At 47.2% G+C, this 17,716-nt stretch overlaps 12 non-coding genes across 12 annotated transcripts; all 12 read left to right on the top strand.

The window, feature by feature from the left end:
• The first annotated feature begins 593 nt into the window (after positions 1–593).
• trnav-cac (transfer RNA valine (anticodon CAC)) lies at positions 594–666 on the top strand. The gene has a single exon. It is a non-coding gene; the product is annotated as a tRNA-Val (tRNA).
• Positions 667–2,344: 1,678 nt separating this feature from the next.
• trnav-cac (transfer RNA valine (anticodon CAC)) lies at positions 2,345–2,417 on the top strand. Its single transcript has one exon. It is a non-coding gene; the product is annotated as a tRNA-Val (tRNA).
• Positions 2,418–4,089: 1,672 nt separating this feature from the next.
• trnav-cac (transfer RNA valine (anticodon CAC)) lies at positions 4,090–4,162 on the top strand. The gene has a single exon. It is a non-coding gene; the product is annotated as a tRNA-Val (tRNA).
• A 1,678-nt stretch (positions 4,163–5,840) lies between these two features.
• trnav-cac (transfer RNA valine (anticodon CAC)) lies at positions 5,841–5,913 on the top strand. Its single transcript has one exon. It is a non-coding gene; the product is annotated as a tRNA-Val (tRNA).
• Positions 5,914–7,592: 1,679 nt separating this feature from the next.
• On the top strand, positions 7,593–7,665 carry trnav-cac (transfer RNA valine (anticodon CAC)). Its single transcript has one exon. It is a non-coding gene; the product is annotated as a tRNA-Val (tRNA).
• A 1,673-nt stretch (positions 7,666–9,338) lies between these two features.
• trnav-cac (transfer RNA valine (anticodon CAC)) lies at positions 9,339–9,411 on the top strand. Its single transcript has one exon. It is a non-coding gene; the product is annotated as a tRNA-Val (tRNA).
• Positions 9,412–11,083: 1,672 nt separating this feature from the next.
• On the top strand, positions 11,084–11,156 carry trnav-cac (transfer RNA valine (anticodon CAC)). Its single transcript has one exon. It is a non-coding gene; the product is annotated as a tRNA-Val (tRNA).
• Positions 11,157–12,733: 1,577 nt separating this feature from the next.
• trnar-ccu (transfer RNA arginine (anticodon CCU)) lies at positions 12,734–12,806 on the top strand. Its single transcript has one exon. It is a non-coding gene; the product is annotated as a tRNA-Arg (tRNA).
• Positions 12,807–13,854: 1,048 nt separating this feature from the next.
• On the top strand, positions 13,855–13,927 carry trnav-cac (transfer RNA valine (anticodon CAC)). Its single transcript has one exon. It is a non-coding gene; the product is annotated as a tRNA-Val (tRNA).
• A 1,589-nt stretch (positions 13,928–15,516) lies between these two features.
• On the top strand, positions 15,517–15,589 carry trnav-cac (transfer RNA valine (anticodon CAC)). Its single transcript has one exon. It is a non-coding gene; the product is annotated as a tRNA-Val (tRNA).
• A 489-nt stretch (positions 15,590–16,078) lies between these two features.
• Positions 16,079–16,151, top strand: trnak-uuu (transfer RNA lysine (anticodon UUU)). The gene has a single exon. It is a non-coding gene; the product is annotated as a tRNA-Lys (tRNA).
• A 1,125-nt stretch (positions 16,152–17,276) lies between these two features.
• Positions 17,277–17,349, top strand: trnav-cac (transfer RNA valine (anticodon CAC)). The gene has a single exon. It is a non-coding gene; the product is annotated as a tRNA-Val (tRNA).
• Positions 17,350–17,716: the final 367 nt, after the last annotated feature.

Raw genomic sequence — 17,716 nt, 5'->3', positions numbered from 1 at the left:
GCTAGGCATTTTGTCTTCACGGCACATTTCGCCAAAGTGCTCTGTAGCACTCTTATTCCTCACACACCGACCCAATGTGTGACGTTCCACAAAGTGTCAGTTTTCGCTGTCTGAATAGTTCTACATTTGGCTCAGAATCCAAACAGCATGTGAGAAATAAAATTATGCAAAGAAAAGATGCAACCAAGTGCCTTGATTTTGATGTTCAATGATCACAACGTAGATGCTTCTTAGCGGTTGTCCGAAGCAGAGACCTTGCAGAATTTGAGTGTGAAATCATTGATCCTTCTGAAATGCAACAATACCTTACCAATCCAATTATGATAGTGAGAAGAGTCTTGTTAACTGATGGGCTATGAAAACAGCGGTTGCTTTGTGTTTCTGAATCTTGTGTAGTACGAGGAAGAGATTTTATACCGGGGTCAAGTCAGTTTCCATGTGCTTGATTAAAGTCGTCTGAAGAAAGAACTGATGCTAGCAAGTGGACATGATGGCATTACAAAGGAGGCCAGCTGCTGGTATTTCATCAGCCACTGACAATTATCAGATTAAATAAAATTTCCTTTGGTTGAGGAAGGTGCTGAATGTGAGTTGTTTCCATAGTGTAGTGGTTATCACGTTCGCCTCACACGCGAAAGGTCCTCGGTTTGAAACCGAGTGGAAACATGCCTGCCTATCGCTTTTGGCCCAAGCTTCAAAACCAAGACACCGGTGAAACCAAGTTGCCATTATTCCGTAGTTTCACACACCGAGCAAATGCGTGACATTCCACAAAGTCTGAGTTTTCGCTGTCTGAATAGCTCTACATTTGGCTCATAATTCAACCAGCATGTGAGAAGTAAAATTATGCCAAAGAAAAGATGCAACCAAGCGGCTTGATTTTCATGTTCAACGATTACGACATAGATGCCTCTTAGCGGTTGTCCGGAGCAGAGACCTTGCAAGGAGACAGCGAGAGCAAGAGCACAGCGCCTTGATTTTGATGTTCAATGATCACGACGTAGATGCCTCTTAGCGGTTGTCCGGAGCAGAGACTTTGCAAGGAGACGGCGAGAGCAAGAGCACCGCTGTGCTTTATGGGGTTCAGAGTCAGAAGGCATTTCTCAGAGAAGAACCAGATCAGAAAGTTGCCGGTCCTGAGGTCTCGCGTCTGTGTCTTGGCCCGGCTAGCTCAGTCGGTAGAGCATGAGACTCTTAATCTCAGAGTCGTGGGTTGGAGCCCCACGCTGGGTGCTGTCTTCTTGAGGCATAGAAGCCCATGACCCTCCGAGACGTGAACATGAAGAGTCCCGCCGTCAACAAAACATCAGCGTGACTCGTTCTGCCTTCTTGTGAGAGGCCGCATAGGACCTGCTGAATGTGCTGTGTTCTCCCATGCAGGTGGAACGTCTGTGTTGTCGTGCAGCTGACTTGAAAATGCCCTGTTGCTCGTTTTAGTGGCCAGGAGTGAAAAACTGAAGAGTGAGAAGTAAGCTGAGGGCACAACTATGCTGGGAGGACATCGGTTAGGTCACAAAAGTCAGAAGCTAACCAAAAGGGTCACAATGGGAAGTGGAGGGAAAGACAAAAAAAAAAAAAAAAAAAAGAATCCCAAGCAGACGCCCCTGGAGTTCCCTGACCAGGAATCGAACCCGGGCCGTGGCGGTGAGAGCGCCAAATCCTGAATGCTAGACCACCAGGGACCCCCCACAGTAGTGCTTTGCGCTCTGTCATACAGAAATACTCACAAGTGCCCCTTCAGGTCAGACCTGGCTAGGCATTTTGTCTTCACGGCACATTTCGCCAAAGTGCTCTGTAGCACTCTTATTCCTCACACACCGACCCAATGTGTGACGTTCCACAAAGTGTCAGTTTTCGCTGTCTGAATAGTTCTACATTTGGCTCAGAATCCAAACAGCATGTGAGAAATAAAATTATGCAAAGAAAAGATGCAACCAAGTGCCTTGATTTTGATGTTCAATGATCACAACGTAGATGCTTCTTAGCGGTTGTCCGAAGCAGAGACCTTGCAGAATTTGAGTGTGAAATCATTGATCCTTCTGAAATGCAACGATACCTTACCAATCCAATTATGATAGTGAGAAGAGTCTTGTTAACTGATGGGCTATGAAAACAGCGGTTGCTTTGTGTTTCTGAATCTTGTGTAGTACGAGGAAGAGATTTTATACCGGGGTCAAGTCAGTTTCCATGTGCTTGATTAAAGTCGTCTGAAGAAAGAACTGATGCTAGCAAGTGGACATGATGGCATTACAAAGGAGGCCAGCTGCTGGTATTTCATCAGCCACTGACAATTATCAGATTAAATAAAATTTCCTTTGGTTGAGGAAGGTGCTGAATGTGAGTTGTTTCCATAGTGTAGTGGTTATCACGTTCGCCTCACACGCGAAAGGTCCTCGGTTCGAAACCGAGTGGAAACATGCCTGCCTATCGCTTTTGGCCCAAGCTTCAAAACCAAGACACCGGTGAAACCAAGTTGCCATTATTCCGTAGTTTCACACACCGAGCTAATGCGTGACATTCCACAAAGTCTGAGTTTTCGCTGTCTGAATAGCTCTACATTTGGCTCATAATTCAACCAGCATGTGAGAAGTAAAATTATGCCAAAGAAAAGATGCAACCAAGCGGCTTGATTTTCATGTTCAACGATTACGACATAGATGCCTCTTAGCGGTTGTCCGGAGCATAGACCTTGCAAGGAGACAGCGAGAGCAAGAGCACAGCGCCTTGATTTTGATGTTCAATGATCACGACGTAGATGCCTCTTAGCGGTTGTCCGGAGCAGAGACTTTGCAAGGAGACGGCGAGAGCAAGAGCACCGCTGTGCTTTATGGGGTTCAGAGTCAGAAGGCATTTCTCAGAGAAGAACCAGATCAGAAAGTTGCCGGTCCTGAGGTCTCGCGTCTGTGTCTTGGCCCGGCTAGCTCAGTCGGTAGAGCATGAGACTCTTAATCTCAGAGTTGTGGGTTGGAGCCCCACGCTGGGTGCTGTCTTCTTGAGGCATAGAAGCCCATGACCCTCCGAGACGTGAACATGAAGAGTCCCGCCGTCAACAAAACATCAGCGTGACTCGTTCTGCCTTCTTGTGAGAGGCCGCATAGGACCTGCTGAATGTGCTGTGTTCTCCCATGCAGGTGGAACGTCTGTGTTGTCGTGCAGCTGACTTGAAAATGCCCTGTTGCTCGTTTTAGTGGCCAGGAGTGAAAAACTGAAGAATGAGAAGTAAGCTGAGGGCACAACTATGCTGGGAGGACATCGGTTAGGTCACAAAAGTCAGAAGCTAACCAAAAGGGTCACAATGGGAAGTGGAGGGAAAGACAAAAAAAAAAAAAAGAATCCCAAGCAGACGCCCCTGGAGTTCCCTGACCGGGAATCGAACCTGGGCCGTGGCGGTGAGAGCGCCAAATCCTGACCGCTAGACCACCAGGGACCCCCCACAGTAGTGCTTTGCGCTCTGTCATACAGAAATACTCACAAGTGCCCCTTCAGGTCAGACCTGGCTAGGCATTTTGTCTTCACGGCACATTTCGCCAAAGTGCTCTGTAGCACTCTTATTCCTCACACACCGACCCAATGTGTGACGTTCCACAAAGTGTCAGTTTTCGCTGTCTGAATAGTTCTACATTTGGCTCAGAATCCAAACAGCATGTGAGAAATAAAATTATGCAAAGAAAAGATGCAACCAAGTGCCTTGATTTTGATGTTCAATGATCACAACGTAGATGCTTCTTAGCGGTTGTCCGAAGCAGAGACCTTGCAGAATTTGAGTGTGAAATCATTGATCCTTCTGAAATGCAACGATACCTTACCAATCCAATTATGATAGTGAGAAGAGTCTTGTTAACTGATGGGCTATGAAAACAGCGGTTGCTTTGTGTTTCTGAATCTTGTGTAGTACGAGGAAGAGATTTTATACCGGGGTCAAGTCAGTTTCCATGTGCTTGATTAAAGTCGTCTGAAGAAAGAACTGATGCTAGCAAGTGGACATGATGGCATTACAAAGGAGGCCAGCTGCTGGTATTTCATCAGCCACTGACAATTATCAGATTAAATAAAATTTCCTTTGGTTGAGGAAGGTGCTGAATGTGAGTTGTTTCCATAGTGTAGTGGTTATCACGTTCGCCTCACACGCGAAAGGTCCTCGGTTCGAAACCGAGTGGAAACATGCCTGCCTATCGCTTTTGGCCCAAGCTTCAAAACCAAGACACCGGTGAAACCAAGTTGCCATTATTCCGTAGTTTCACACACCGAGCTAATGCGTGACATTCCACAAAGTCTGAGTTTTCGCTGTCTGTATAGCTCTACATTTGGCTCATAATTCAACCAGCATGTGAGAAGTAAAATTATGCCAAAGAAAAGATGCAACCAAGCGGCTTGATTTTCATGTTCAACGATTACGACATAGATGCCTCTTAGCGGTTGTCCGGAGCAGAGACCTTGCAAGGAGACAGCGAGAGCAAGAGCACAGCGCCTTGATTTTGATGTTCAATGATCACGACGTAGATGCCTCTTAGCGGTTGTCCGGAGCAGAGACTTTGCAAGGAGACGGCGAGAGCAAGAGCACCGCTGTGCTTTATGGGGTTCAGAGTCAGAAGGCATTTCTCAGAGAAGAACCAGATCAGAAAGTTGCCGGTCCTGAGGTCTCGCGTCTGTGTCTTGGCCCGGCTAGCTCAGTCGGTAGAGCATGAGACTCTTAATCTCAGAGTCGTGGGTTGGAGCCCCACGCTGGGTGCTGTCTTCTTGAGGCATAGAAGCCCATGACCCTCCGAGACGTGAACATGAAGAGTCCCGCCGTCAACAAAACATCAGCGTGACTCGTTCTGCCTTCTTGTGAGAGGCCGCATAGGACCTGCTGAATGTGCTGTGTTCTCCCATGCAGGTGGAACGTCTGTGTTGTCGTGCAGCTGACTTGAAAATGCCCTGTTGCTCGTTTTAGTGGCCAGGAGTGAAAAACTGAAGAGTGAGAAGTAAGCTGAGGGCACAACTATGCTGGGAGGACATCGGTTAGGTCACAAAAGTCAGAAGCTAACCAAAAGGGTCACAATGGGAAGTGGAGGGAAAGACAAAAAAAAAAAAAAAAAAAAGAATCCCAAGCAGACGCCCCTGGAGTTCCCTGACCAGGAATCGAACCCAGGCCGTGGCGGTGAGAGCGCCAAATCCTGACCGCTAGACCACCAGGGACCCCCCACAGTAGTGCTTTGCGCTCTGTCATACAGAAATACTCACAAGTGCCCCTTCAGGTCAGACCTGGCTAGGCATTTTGTCTTCACGGCACATTTCGCCAAAGTGCTCTGTAGCACTCTTATTCCTCACACACCGACCCAATGTGTGACGTTCCACAAAGTGTCAGTTTTCGCTGTCTGAATAGTTCTACATTTGGCTCAGAATCCAAACAGCATGTGAGAAATAAAATTATGCAAAGAAAAGATGCAACCAAGTGCCTTGATTTTGATGTTCAATGATCACAACGTAGATGCTTCTTAGCGGTTGTCCGAAGCAGAGACCTTGCAGAATTTGAGTGTGAAATCATTGATCCTTCTGAAATGCAACGATACCTTACCAATCCAATTATGATAGTGAGAAGAGTCTTGTTAACTGATGGGCTATGAAAACAGCGGTTGCTTTGTGTTTCTGAATCTTGTGTAGTACGAGGAAGAGATTTTATACCGGGGTCAAGTCAGTTTCCATGTGCTTGATTAAAGTCGTCTGAAGAAAGAACTGATGCTAGCAAGTGGACATGATGGCATTACAAAGGAGGCCAGCTGCTGGTATTTCATCAGCCACTGACAATTATCAGATTAAATAAAATTTCCTTTGGTTGAGGAAGGTGCTGAATGTGAGTTGTTTCCATAGTGTAGTGGTTATCACGTTCGCCTCACACGCGAAAGGTCCTCGGTTCGAAACCGAGTGGAAACATGCCTGCCTATCGCTTTTGGCCCAAGCTTCAAAACCAAGACACCGGTGAAACCAAGTTGCCATTATTCCGTAGTTTCACACACCGAGCTAATGCGTGACATTCCACAAAGTCTGAGTTTTCGCTGTCTGAATAGCTCTACATTTGGCTCATAATTCAACCAGCATGTGAGAAGTAAAATTATGCCAAAGAAAAGATGCAACCAAGCGGCTTGATTTTCATGTTCAACGATTACGACATAGATGCCTCTTAGCGGTTGTCCGGAGCATAGACCTTGCAAGGAGACAGCGAGAGCAAGAGCACAGCGCCTTGATTTTGATGTTCAATGATCACGACGTAGATGCCTCTTAGCGGTTGTCCGGAGCAGAGACTTTGCAAGGAGACGGCGAGAGCAAGAGCACCGCTGTGCTTTATGGGGTTCAGAGTCAGAAGGCATTTCTCAGAGAAGAACCAGATCAGAAAGTTGCCGGTCCTGAGGTCTCGCGTCTGTGTCTTGGCCCGGCTAGCTCAGTCGGTAGAGCATGAGACTCTTAATCTCAGAGTCGTGGGTTGGAGCCCCACGCTGGGTGCTGTCTTCTTGAGGCATAGAAGCCCATGACCCTCCGAGACGTGAACATGAAGAGTCCCGCCGTCAACAAAACATCAGCGTGACTCGTTCTGCCTTCTTGTGAGAGGCCGCATAGGACCTGCTGAATGTGCTGTGTTCTCCCATGCAGGTGGAACGTCTGTGTTGTCGTGCAGCTGACTTGAAAATGCCCTGTTGCTCGTTTTAGTGGCCAGGAGTGAAAAACTGAAGAATGAGAAGTAAGCTGAGGGCACAACTATGCTGGGAGGACATCGGTTAGGTCACAAAAGTCAGAAGCTAACCAAAAGGGTCACAATGGGAAGTGGAGGGAAAGACAAAAAAAAAAAAAAAAAAAAAGAATCCCAAGCAGACGCCCCTGGAGTTCCCTGACCAGGAATCGAACCCGGGCCGTGGCGGTGAGAGCGCCAAATCCTGACCGCTAGACCACCAGGGACCCCCCACAGTAGTGCTTTGCGCTCTGTCATACAGAAATACTCACAAGTGCCCCTTCAGGTCAGACCTGGCTAGGCATTTTGTCTTCACGGCACATTTCGCCAAAGTGCTCTGTAGCACTCTTATTCCTCACACACCGACCCAATGTGTGACGTTCCACAAAGTGTCAGTTTTCGCTGTCTGAATAGTTCTACATTTGGCTCAGAATCCAAACAGCATGTGAGAAATAAAATTATGCAAAGAAAAGATGCAACCAAGTGCCTTGATTTTGATGTTCAATGATCACAACGTAGATGCTTCTTAGCGGTTGTCCGAAGCAGAGACCTTGCAGAATTTGAGTGTGAAATCATTGATCCTTCTGAAATGCAACGATACCTTACCAATCCAATTATGATAGTGAGAAGAGTCTTGTTAACTGATGGGCTATGAAAACAGCGGTTGCTTTGTGTTTCTGAATCTTGTGTAGTACGAGGAAGAGATTTTATACCGGGGTCAAGTCAGTTTCCATGTGCTTGATTAAAGTCGTCTGAAGAAAGAACTGATGCTAGCAAGTGGACATGATGGCATTACAAAGGAGGCCAGCTGCTGGTATTTCATCAGCCACTGACAATTATCAGATTAAATAAAATTTCCTTTGGTTGAGGAAGGTGCTGAATGTGAGTTGTTTCCATAGTGTAGTGGTTATCACGTTCGCCTCACACGCGAAAGGTCCTCGGTTCGAAACCGAGTGGAAACATGCCTGCCTATCGCTTTTGGCCCAAGCTTCAAAACCAAGACACCGGTGAAACCAAGTTGCCATTATTCCGTAGTTTCACACACCGAGCTAATGCGTGACATTCCACAAAGTCTGAGTTTTCGCTGTCTGAATAGCTCTACATTTGGCTCATAATTCAACCAGCATGTGAGAAGTAAAATTATGCCAAAGAAAAGATGCAACCAAGCGGCTTGATTTTCATGTTCAACGATTACGACATAGATGCCTCTTAGCGGTTGTCCGGAGCATAGACCTTGCAAGGAGACAGCGAGAGCAAGAGCACAGCGCCTTGATTTTGATGTTCAATGATCACGACGTAGATGCCTCTTAGCGGTTGTCCGGAGCAGAGACTTTGCAAGGAGACGGCGAGAGCAAGAGCACCGCTGTGCTTTATGGGGTTCAGAGTCAGAAGGCATTTCTCAGAGAAGAACCAGATCAGAAAGTTGCCGGTCCTGAGGTCTCGCGTCTGTGTCTTGGCCCGGCTAGCTCAGTCGGTAGAGCATGAGACTCTTAATCTCAGAGTCGTGGGTTGGAGCCCCACGCTGGGTGCTGTCTTCTTGAGGCATAGAAGCCCATGACCCTCCGAGACGTGAACATGAAGAGTCCCGCCGTCAACAAAACATCAGCGTGACTCGTTCTGCCTTCTTGTGAGAGGCCGCATAGGACCTGCTGAATGTGCTGTGTTCTCCCATGCAGGTGGAACGTCTGTGTTGTCGTGCAGCTGACTTGAAAATGCCCTGTTGCTCGTTTTAGTGGCCAGGAGTGAAAAACTGAAGAATGAGAAGTAAGCTGAGGGCACAACTATGCTGGGAGGACATCGGTTAGGTCACAAAAGTCAGAAGCTAACCAAAAGGGTCACAATGGGAAGTGGAGGGAAAGACAAAAAAAAAAAAAAAGAATCCCAAGCAGACGCCCCTGGAGTTCCCTGACCGGGAATCGAACCTGGGCCGTGGCGGTGAGAGCGCCAAATCCTGACCGCTAGACCACCAGGGACCCCCCACAGTAGTGCTTTGCGCTCTGTCATACAGAAATACTCACAAGTGCCCCTTCAGGTCAGACCTGGCTAGGCATTTTGTCTTCACGGCACATTTCGCCAAAGTGCTCTGTAGCACTCTTATTCCTCACACACCGACCCAATGTGTGACGTTCCACAAAGTGTCAGTTTTCGCTGTCTGAATAGTTCTACATTTGGCTCAGATTCCAAACAGCATGTGAGAAATAAAATTATGCAAAGAAAAGATGCAACCAAGTGCCTTGATTTTGATGTTCAATGATCACAACGTAGATGCTTCTTAGCGGTTGTCCGAAGCAGAGACCTTGCAGAATTTGAGTGTGAAATCATTGATCCTTCTGAAATGCAACGATACCTTACCAATCCAATTATGATAGTGAGAAGAGTCTTGTTAACTGATGGGCTATGAAAACAGCGGTTGCTTTGTGTTTCTGAATCTTGTGTAGTACGAGGAAGAGATTTTATACCGGGGTCAAGTCAGTTTCCATGTGCTTGATTAAAGTCGTCTGAAGAAAGAACTGATGCTAGCAAGTGGACATGATGGCATTACAAAGGAGGCCAGCTGCTGGTATTTCATCAGCCACTGACAATTATCAGATTAAATAAAATTTCCTTTGGTTGAGGAAGGTGCTGAATGTGAGTTGTTTCCATAGTGTAGTGGTTATCACGTTCGCCTCACACGCGAAAGGTCCTCGGTTCGAAACCGAGTGGAAACATGCCTGCCTATCGCTTTTGGCCCAAGCTTCAAAACCAAGACACCGGTGAAACCAAGTTGCCATTATTCCGTAGTTTCACACACCGAGCTAATGCGTGACATTCCACAAAGTCTGAGTTTTCGCTGTCTGAATAGCTCTACATTTGGCTCATAATTCAACCAGCATGTGAGAAGTAAAATTATGCCAAAGAAAAGATGCAACCAAGCGGCTTGATTTTCATGTTCAACGATTACGACATAGATGCCTCTTAGCGGTTGTCCGGAGCATAGACCTTGCAAGGAGACAGCGAGAGCAAGAGCACAGCGCCTTGATTTTGATGTTCAATGATCACGACGTAGATGCCTCTTAGCGGTTGTCCGGAGCAGAGACTTTGCAAGGAGACGGCGAGAGCAAGAGCACCGCTGTGCTTTATGGGGTTCAGAGTCAGAAGGCATTTCTCAGAGAAGAACCAGATCAGAAAGTTGCCGGTCCTGAGGTCTCGCGTCTGTGTCTTGGCCCGGCTAGCTCAGTCGGTAGAGCATGAGACTCTTAATCTCAGAGTCGTGGGTTGGAGCCCCACGCTGGGTGCTGTCTTCTTGAGGCATAGAAGCCCATGACCCTCCGAGACGTGAACATGAAGAGTCCCGCCGTCAACAAAACATCAGCGTGACTCGTTCTGCCTTCTTGTGAGAGGCCGCATAGGACCTGCTGAATGTGCTGTGTTCTCCCATGCAGGTGGAACGTCTGTGTTGTCGTGCAGCTGACTTGAAAATGCCCTGTTGCTCGTTTTAGTGGCCAGGAGTGAAAAACTGAAGAATGAGAAGTAAGCTGAGGGCACAACTATGCTGGGAGGACATCGGTTAGGTCACAAAAGTCAGAAGCTAACCAAAAGGGTCACAATGGGAAGTTGAGGGAAAGACAAAAAAAAAAAAAAGAATCCCAAGCAGACGCCCCTGGAGTTCCCTGACCGGGAATCGAACCCGGGCTGTGGCGGTGAGAGCGCCAAATCCTGACCGCTAGACCACCAGGGACCCCCCACAGTAGTGCTTTGCGCTCTGTCATACAGAAATACTCACAAGTGCCCCTTCAGGTCAGACCTGGCTAGGCATTTTGTCTTCACGGCACATTTCGCCAAAGTGCTCTGTAGCACTCTTATTCCTCACACACCGACCCAATGTGTGACGTTCCACAAAGTGTCAGTTTTCGCTGTCTGAATAGTTCTACATTTGGCTCAGAATCCAAACAGCATGTGAGAAATAAAATTATGCAAAGAAAAGATGCAACCAAGTGCCTTGATTTTGATGTTCAATGATCACAACGTAGATGCTTCTTAGCGGTTGTCCGAAGCAAAGACCTTGCAGAATTTGAGTGTGAAATCATTGATCCTTCTGAAATGCAACGATACCTTACCAATCCAATTATGATAGTGAGAAGAGTCTTGTTAACTGATGGGCTATGAAAACAGCGGTTGCTTTGTGTTTCTGAATCTTGTGTAGTACGAGGAAGAGATTTTATACCGGGGTCAAGTCAGTTTCCATGTGCTTGATTAAAGTCGTCTGAAGAAAGAACTGATGCTAGCAAGTGGACATGATGGCATTACAAAGGAGGCCAGCTGCTGGTATTTCATCAGCCACTGACAATTATCAGATTAAATAAAATTTCCTTTGGTTGAGGAAGGTGCTGAATGTGAGTTGTTTCCATAGTGTAGTGGTTATCACGTTCGCCTCACACGCGAAAGGTCCTCGGTTCGAAACCGAGTGGAAACATGCCTGCCTATCGCTTTTGGCCCAAGCTTCAAAACCAAGACACCGGTGAAACCAAGTTGCCATTATTCCGTAGTTTCACACACCGAGCTAATGCGTGACATTCCACAAAGTCTGAGTTTTCGCTGTCTGAATAGCTCTACATTTGGCTCATAATTCAACCAGCATGTGAGAAGTAAAATTATGCCAAAGTTAAGATGCAACCAAGCGGCTTGATTTTCATGTTCAACGATTACGACATAGATGCCTCTTAGCGGTTGTCCGGAGCAGAGACCTTGCAAGGAGACAGCGAGAGCAAGAGCACAGCGCCTTGATTTTGATGTTCAATGATCACGACGTAGATGCCTCTTAGCGGTTGTCCGGAGCAGAGACTTTGCAAGGAGACAGCGAGAGCAAGAGCACCGCTGTGCTTTATGGGGTTCAGAGTCAGAAGGCATTTCTCAGAGAAGAACCAGATCAGAAAGTTGCCGGTCCTGAGGTCTCGCGTCTGTGTCTTGGCCCGGCTAGCTCAGTCGGTAGAGCATGAGACTCTTAATCTCAGAGTCGTGGGTTGGAGCCCCACGCTGGGTGCTGTCTTCTTGAGGCATAGAAGCCCATCACCCTCCGAGACGTGAACATGAAGAGTCCCGCCGTCAACAAAACATCAGCGTGACTCGTTCTGCCTTCTTGTGAGAGGCCGCATAGGACCTGTCTGCGTGCTGAATGTGCTGTGTTCTCCCATGCAGGTGGAACGTCTGTGCTGTCGTGGAGCTGACTTGAAAATGCCCTGTTGCTCGTTTTTGTGACCAGGAGTGAAAAACTGAAGAGTGAGAAGTAAGCTGAGGGCACAACTACACTGGGAATGCAGTGAGTACATCGGTTGAGGCACAAAAGTCAGAAGCTAGCCAAAAGGGTCACAATGGAAAGTGGAGGGAAAGACAAAAAAAAAAAAAAAAAAGAATCCCAAGCAGACGCCCCTGGAGATCCCTGACCGGGAATCAAACCGGGGCCGTGGCAGTGAGAGCGCCAAATCCTGACCACTAGACCACCAGGGATCCCCCACAATAGTGTTTTGCGCTCTGTCATACAGAAATACTCACAAGTGCCCCTTCAGGTCAGACCTGGCTAGGCATTTGTCTTCACGGCACATTTCGCCAAAGTGCTCTGTAGCACTCTTATTCCTCACACACCGACCCGATGTGTGACGTTCCACAAAGTGTCTGTTTTCACTGTCTGAATAGTTCTACATTTGGCTCAGAATCCAAACAGCATTTGAGAAATAAAATTATGCAAAAGAAAAGATGCAACCAAGCGGCTTGATTTTCATGTTCAATGATCACGACGTGGATGCTTCTTAGCGGTTGTCCGGAGCAGAGACCTTGCAAGGAGACAGCGAGAGGATGAGCACAGCGCCTTGATTTTGATGTTCAATGATCACGACGTAGATGCCTCTTAGCGGTTGTCCGGAGCAGAGACTTTGCAAGGAGACAGCGAGAGCAAGAGCACCGCTGTGCTTTATGGGGTTCAGAGTCAGAAGGCATTTCTCAGAGAAGAACCAGATCAGAAAGTTGCCGGTCCTGAGGTCTCGCGTCTGTGTCTTGGCCCGGCTAGCTCAGTTGGTAGTGCATGAGACTCCTAATCTCAGAGTCGTGGGTTGGAGCCCCATGCTGGGTATTGTCTTCTTGAGGCATAGAAGCCCATCACCCTCCGAGACGTGAACATGAAGACTCCCGCCGTCAACAAAACATCAGCATGACTCGTTCTGCCTTCTTGTGAGAGGTCGCATAGGACCTGTCTGCGTGCTGAATGCGCTGTGTTCTCCCATGCAGGTGGAACGTCTGTGCTGTCGTGGAGCTGACTTGAAAATGCCCTGTTGCTCGTTTTTGTGGCCAGGAGTGAAAAACTGAAGAGTGAGAAGTAAGCTGAGGGCACAACTACACTGGGAATGCAGTGAGTACTTCGGTTGAGGCACAAAAGTCAGAAGCTAGCCAAAAGGGTCACAATGGAAAGTGGAGGGAAAGACAAAAAAAAAAAAAAAAAAAGAATCCCAAGCAGACGCCCCTGGAGTTCCCTGACCGGGAATCAAACCGGGGCCGTGGCAGTGAGAGCGCCAAATCCTGACCACTAGACCACCAGGGATCCCCCACAATAGTGTTTTGCGCTCTGTCATACAGAAATACTCACAAGTGCCCCTTCAGGTCAGACCTGGCTAGACATTTTGTCTTCACGGCACATTTCGCCAAAGTGCTCTGTAGCACTCTTATTCCTCACACACCGACCCGATGTGTGACGTTCCACAAAGTGTCTGTTTTCACTGTCTGAATAGTTCTACATTTGGCTCAGAATCCAAACAGCATGTGAGAAATAAAATTATGCCAAAGAAAAGACGCAACCAAGCGCCTTGATTTTGATATTCAATCTTCTCGACGTAGATGCTTCTTAGCGGTTTTCCGGTCTTGTGAATTCTTGGGCTACGAAAAGAACAGTTGCTTTGTGTTTCTCAATCTTTTGTGGAAGTTATTTGATAGTGGTGAAGTCAGTTTCCAGGTGCTTGATTAAAGTCGTCTGAAGAAAGAACCAATGCTAGCCATTGGATATAACGGCATTGCAAAAGAGGCCAGCTGCTGGTATTTCTCATTTGATTCAGTGAGAGAATGAGCCACTGACAATTGGCAGATTACATAAAATTTCCTTAGGTTAAGGAAAAAAATGTACGTCTGTTGTTTCCATAGTGTAGTGGTTATCGCATTCGCCTCACACGCGAATGGTCCTTGGTTCGAAACCGAGTGGAAACATGGTAGCTTTATGCTTTTGGCCCAAGTTTCAAAACCTACACACCACTGAAACCAAGAAACCAAGTTAGTGTCAGACACCGAGCCAATGCGTGACGTTCCACAAAGTGTGAGTTTTCGCTGTCTAACTCGTTCTACATTTGGCTCATAATTCAACCAGCATGTGAGAAGTAAAATTATGCAAAAGAAAAGATGCAACCAAGCGGCTTGATTTTCATGTTCAACGATTACGATGTAGATGCCTCTTAGCGGTTGTCCGGAGCAGAGACCTTGCAAGGAGACAGCGAGAGCAAGAGCACAGCGCCTTCATTTTGATGTTCAATGATCACGACGTAGATGCCTCTTAGCGGTTGTCAGGAGCAGAGACTTTGCAAGGAGACGGCGAGTTCAAGAGCACCGCTGTGCTTTGTGGGGTTCAGAATCAGAAGGCATTTCTCAGAGAAGAACCAGATCAGAAAGTTGCCGGTCCTGAGGTCTCGCGTCTGTGTCTTGGCCCGGCTAGCTCAGTCGGTAGAGCATGAGACTCTTAATCTCAGAGTTGTGGGTTGGAGCCCCACGCTGGGTGCTGTCTTCTTGAGGCATAGAAGCCCATCACCCTCCGAGACGTGAACATGAAGAGTCCCGCCGTCAACAAAACATCAGCGTGACTCGTTCTGCCTTCTTGTGAGAGGCCGCATAGGACCTGCTGAATGTGCTGTGTTCTCCCATGCAGGTGGAACGTCTGTGCTGTCGTGCAGCTGACTTGAAAATGCCCTGTTGCTCGTTTTAGTGGCCAGGAATGAAAAACTGAAGAGTGAGAAGTAAGCTGAGGGCACAACTATGCTGGGAGGACATCGGTTAGGTCACAAAAGTCAGAAGCTAGCCAAAAGGGTCACAATGGGAAGTGGAGGGAAAGACAAAAAAAAAAAAAAAGAATCCCAAGCAGACGCCCCTGGAGTTCCCTGACCGGGAATCGAACCCGGGCCGTGGCGGTGAGAGTGCCAAATCCTGACCACTAGACCACCCGGGACCCCCCACAATAATGCTTTGCGCTCTGTCATACAGAAATACTCACAAGTGCCCCTTCAGGTCAGACCTGGCTAGGCATTTTGTCTTCACGGCACATTTCGCCAAAGTGCTCTGTAGCACTCTTATTCTTCACACACCGACCCAATGTGTGACCTTCCACAAAGTGTCAGTTTTCACTTTCTGAATAGTTCTACATTTGGCTCAGAATCCAAACAGCATGTGAGAAATAAAATTATGCAAAAGAAAAGACGCAACCAAGCGCCTTGATTTTGATATTCAATCTTCTCGAAGTAGATGCTTCTTAGCGGTTTTCCGGTCTTGTGAATTCTTGGGCTACGAAAAGAGCAGTTGCTTTGTGTTTCTAAATCTTTTGTGGAAGTTATTTGATAGTGCTGAAGTCAGTTTCCAGGTGCTTGATTAAAGTCGTCTGAAGAAAGAACCAATGCTAGCCATTGGATATAACGGCATTGCAAAAGAGGCCAGCTGCTGGTATTTCTCATTTGATTCAGTGAGAGAATGAGCCACTGACAATTGGCAGATTACATAAAATTTCCTTAGGTTAAGGAAAAAAATGTACGTCTGTTGTTTCCATAGTGTAGTGGTTATCGCGTTCGCCTCACATGCGAAAGGTCCTTGGTTCGAAACCGAGTGGAAACATGGTAGCTTTATGCTTTTGGCCCAAGTTTCAAAACCTACACACCACTGAAACCAAGAAACCAAGTTAGTGTCAGACACCGAGCCAATGCGTGACGTTCCACAAAGTGTGAGTTTTCGCTGTCTAACTCGTTCTACATTTGGCTCATAATTCAACCAGCATGTGAGAAGTAAAATTATGCCAAAGAAAAGATGTAACCAAGCGGCTTGATTTTCAGGTTCAATGATTACGACGTAGATGCCTCTTAGCGGTTGTCCGGAGCAGAGACCTTGCAAGGAGACAGCGAGAGCAAGAGCACAGCGCCTTCATTTTGATGTTCAATGATCACGACGTAGATGCCTCTTAGCGGTTGTCAGGAGCAGAGACTTTGCAAGGAGACGGCGAGTTCAAGAGCACCGCTGTGCTTTGTGGGGTTCAGAATCAGAAGGCATTTCTCAGAGAAGAACCAGATCAGAAAGTTGCCGGTCCTGAGGTCTCGCGTCTGTGTCTTGGCCCGAGTAGCTCAGTCGGTAGAGCATGAGACTTTTAATCTCAGAGCTGTGGGTTGGAGCCCCACGCTGGGTGCTGTCTTCTTGAGGCATAGAAGCCCATCACCCTCCGAGACGTGAACATGGAGAGTCCCGCCGTCAACAAAACATCAGCGTGACTCGTTCTGCCTTCTTGTGAGAGGCCGCATAGGACCTGTCTGCGTGCTGAATGCGCAGTGTTCTCCCATGCAGGTGGAACGTCTGTGCTGTCGTGCAGCTGACTTGAAAATGCCCTGTTGCTCGTTTTAGTGGCCAAGAGTGAAAAGCTGAAGAGTGAGAAGTAAGCTAAGGGCACAACTAAACTGGGAATGCTGGGAGGACATCGGTTAGGTCACAAAAGTCAGAAGCTAGCCAAAAGGGTCACAATGGGAAGTGGAGGGAAAGACAAAAAAAAAAAAAAAAGAATCCCAAGCAGACGCCCCTGGAGTTCCCTGACCCGGAATCGAACCCGGGCCGTGGCAGTGAGAGCGCCAAATCCTGACCACTAGACCACCAGGGACTCCCCACAATAATGCTTTGCGCTCTGTCATGCAGAAATACTCACATGTGCCCCTTCAGGTCAGACCTGGCTAGGCATTTTGTCTTCACGGCACATTTCGCCAAAGTGCTCTGTAGCACTCTTATTCCTCACACAACGACCCAATGTGTGACGTTCCACAAAGTGTCAGTTTTCGCTGTCTGAATAGTTCTACATTTGGCTCAAAATCCAAACAGCATGTGAGAAATAAAATTATGCAAAAGAAAAGATGCAACCAAGCGCCTTGATTTTGATGTTCAATGATCACGACGTAGATGCTTCTTAGCGGTTGTCCGAATCAGAGACCTTGCAGAATTTGAGTGTGAAATCATTGATCCTTCTGAAATGCAACGATACCTTACCAATCCAATTATGATAGTGAGAAGAGTCTTGTTAACTGATGGGCTATGAAAACAGCGGTTGCTTTGTGTTTCTGAATCTTGTGTAGTACGAGGAAGTGATTTTATAGCGGGGTCAAGTCAGTTTCCACGTGCTTGATTAAAGTCGTCTGAAGAAAGAACTGACGCTAGCAAGTGGACATGACGGCATTACAAAGGAGGCCAGCTGCTGGTATTTCATCAGCCACTGACAATTATCAGATTAAATAAAATTTCCTTTGGTTGAGGAAGGTGATGAATGTGAGTTGTTTCCGTAGTGTAGTGGTTATCACGTTCACCTCACACGCGAAAGGTCCTCGGTTCGAAACCGAGTGGAAACATGCCGGCCTGTCCCTTTTGGCCCAAGCTTCAAAACCAAGACACCGGTGAAACCAAGTTGCCATTATTCCGTAGTTTCACACACCGAGCTAATGCGTGACATTCCACAAAGTCTGAGTTTTCGCTGTCTGAATAGCTCTACATTTGGCTCATAATTCAACCAGCATGTGAGAAATAAAATTATGCAAAAGAAAAGACGCAATCAAGCGCCTTGATTTTGATATTCAATCTTCTCGACGTAGATGCTTCTTAGCGGTTTTCCGGTCTTGTGAATTCTTGGGCTACGAAAAGAGCAGTTGCTTTGTGTTTCTATATCTTCTGTGGAACTTATTTGATAGTGGTGAAGTCAGTTTCCAGGTGCTTGATTAA

This window comes from Brienomyrus brachyistius, unplaced genomic scaffold (assembly GCF_023856365.1).
Source record: "Brienomyrus brachyistius isolate T26 unplaced genomic scaffold, BBRACH_0.4 scaffold55, whole genome shotgun sequence".
Taxonomy (NCBI): domain Eukaryota; kingdom Metazoa; phylum Chordata; class Actinopteri; order Osteoglossiformes; family Mormyridae; genus Brienomyrus; species Brienomyrus brachyistius.
This window is presented reverse-complemented; position numbering and strand designations above follow the sequence as displayed.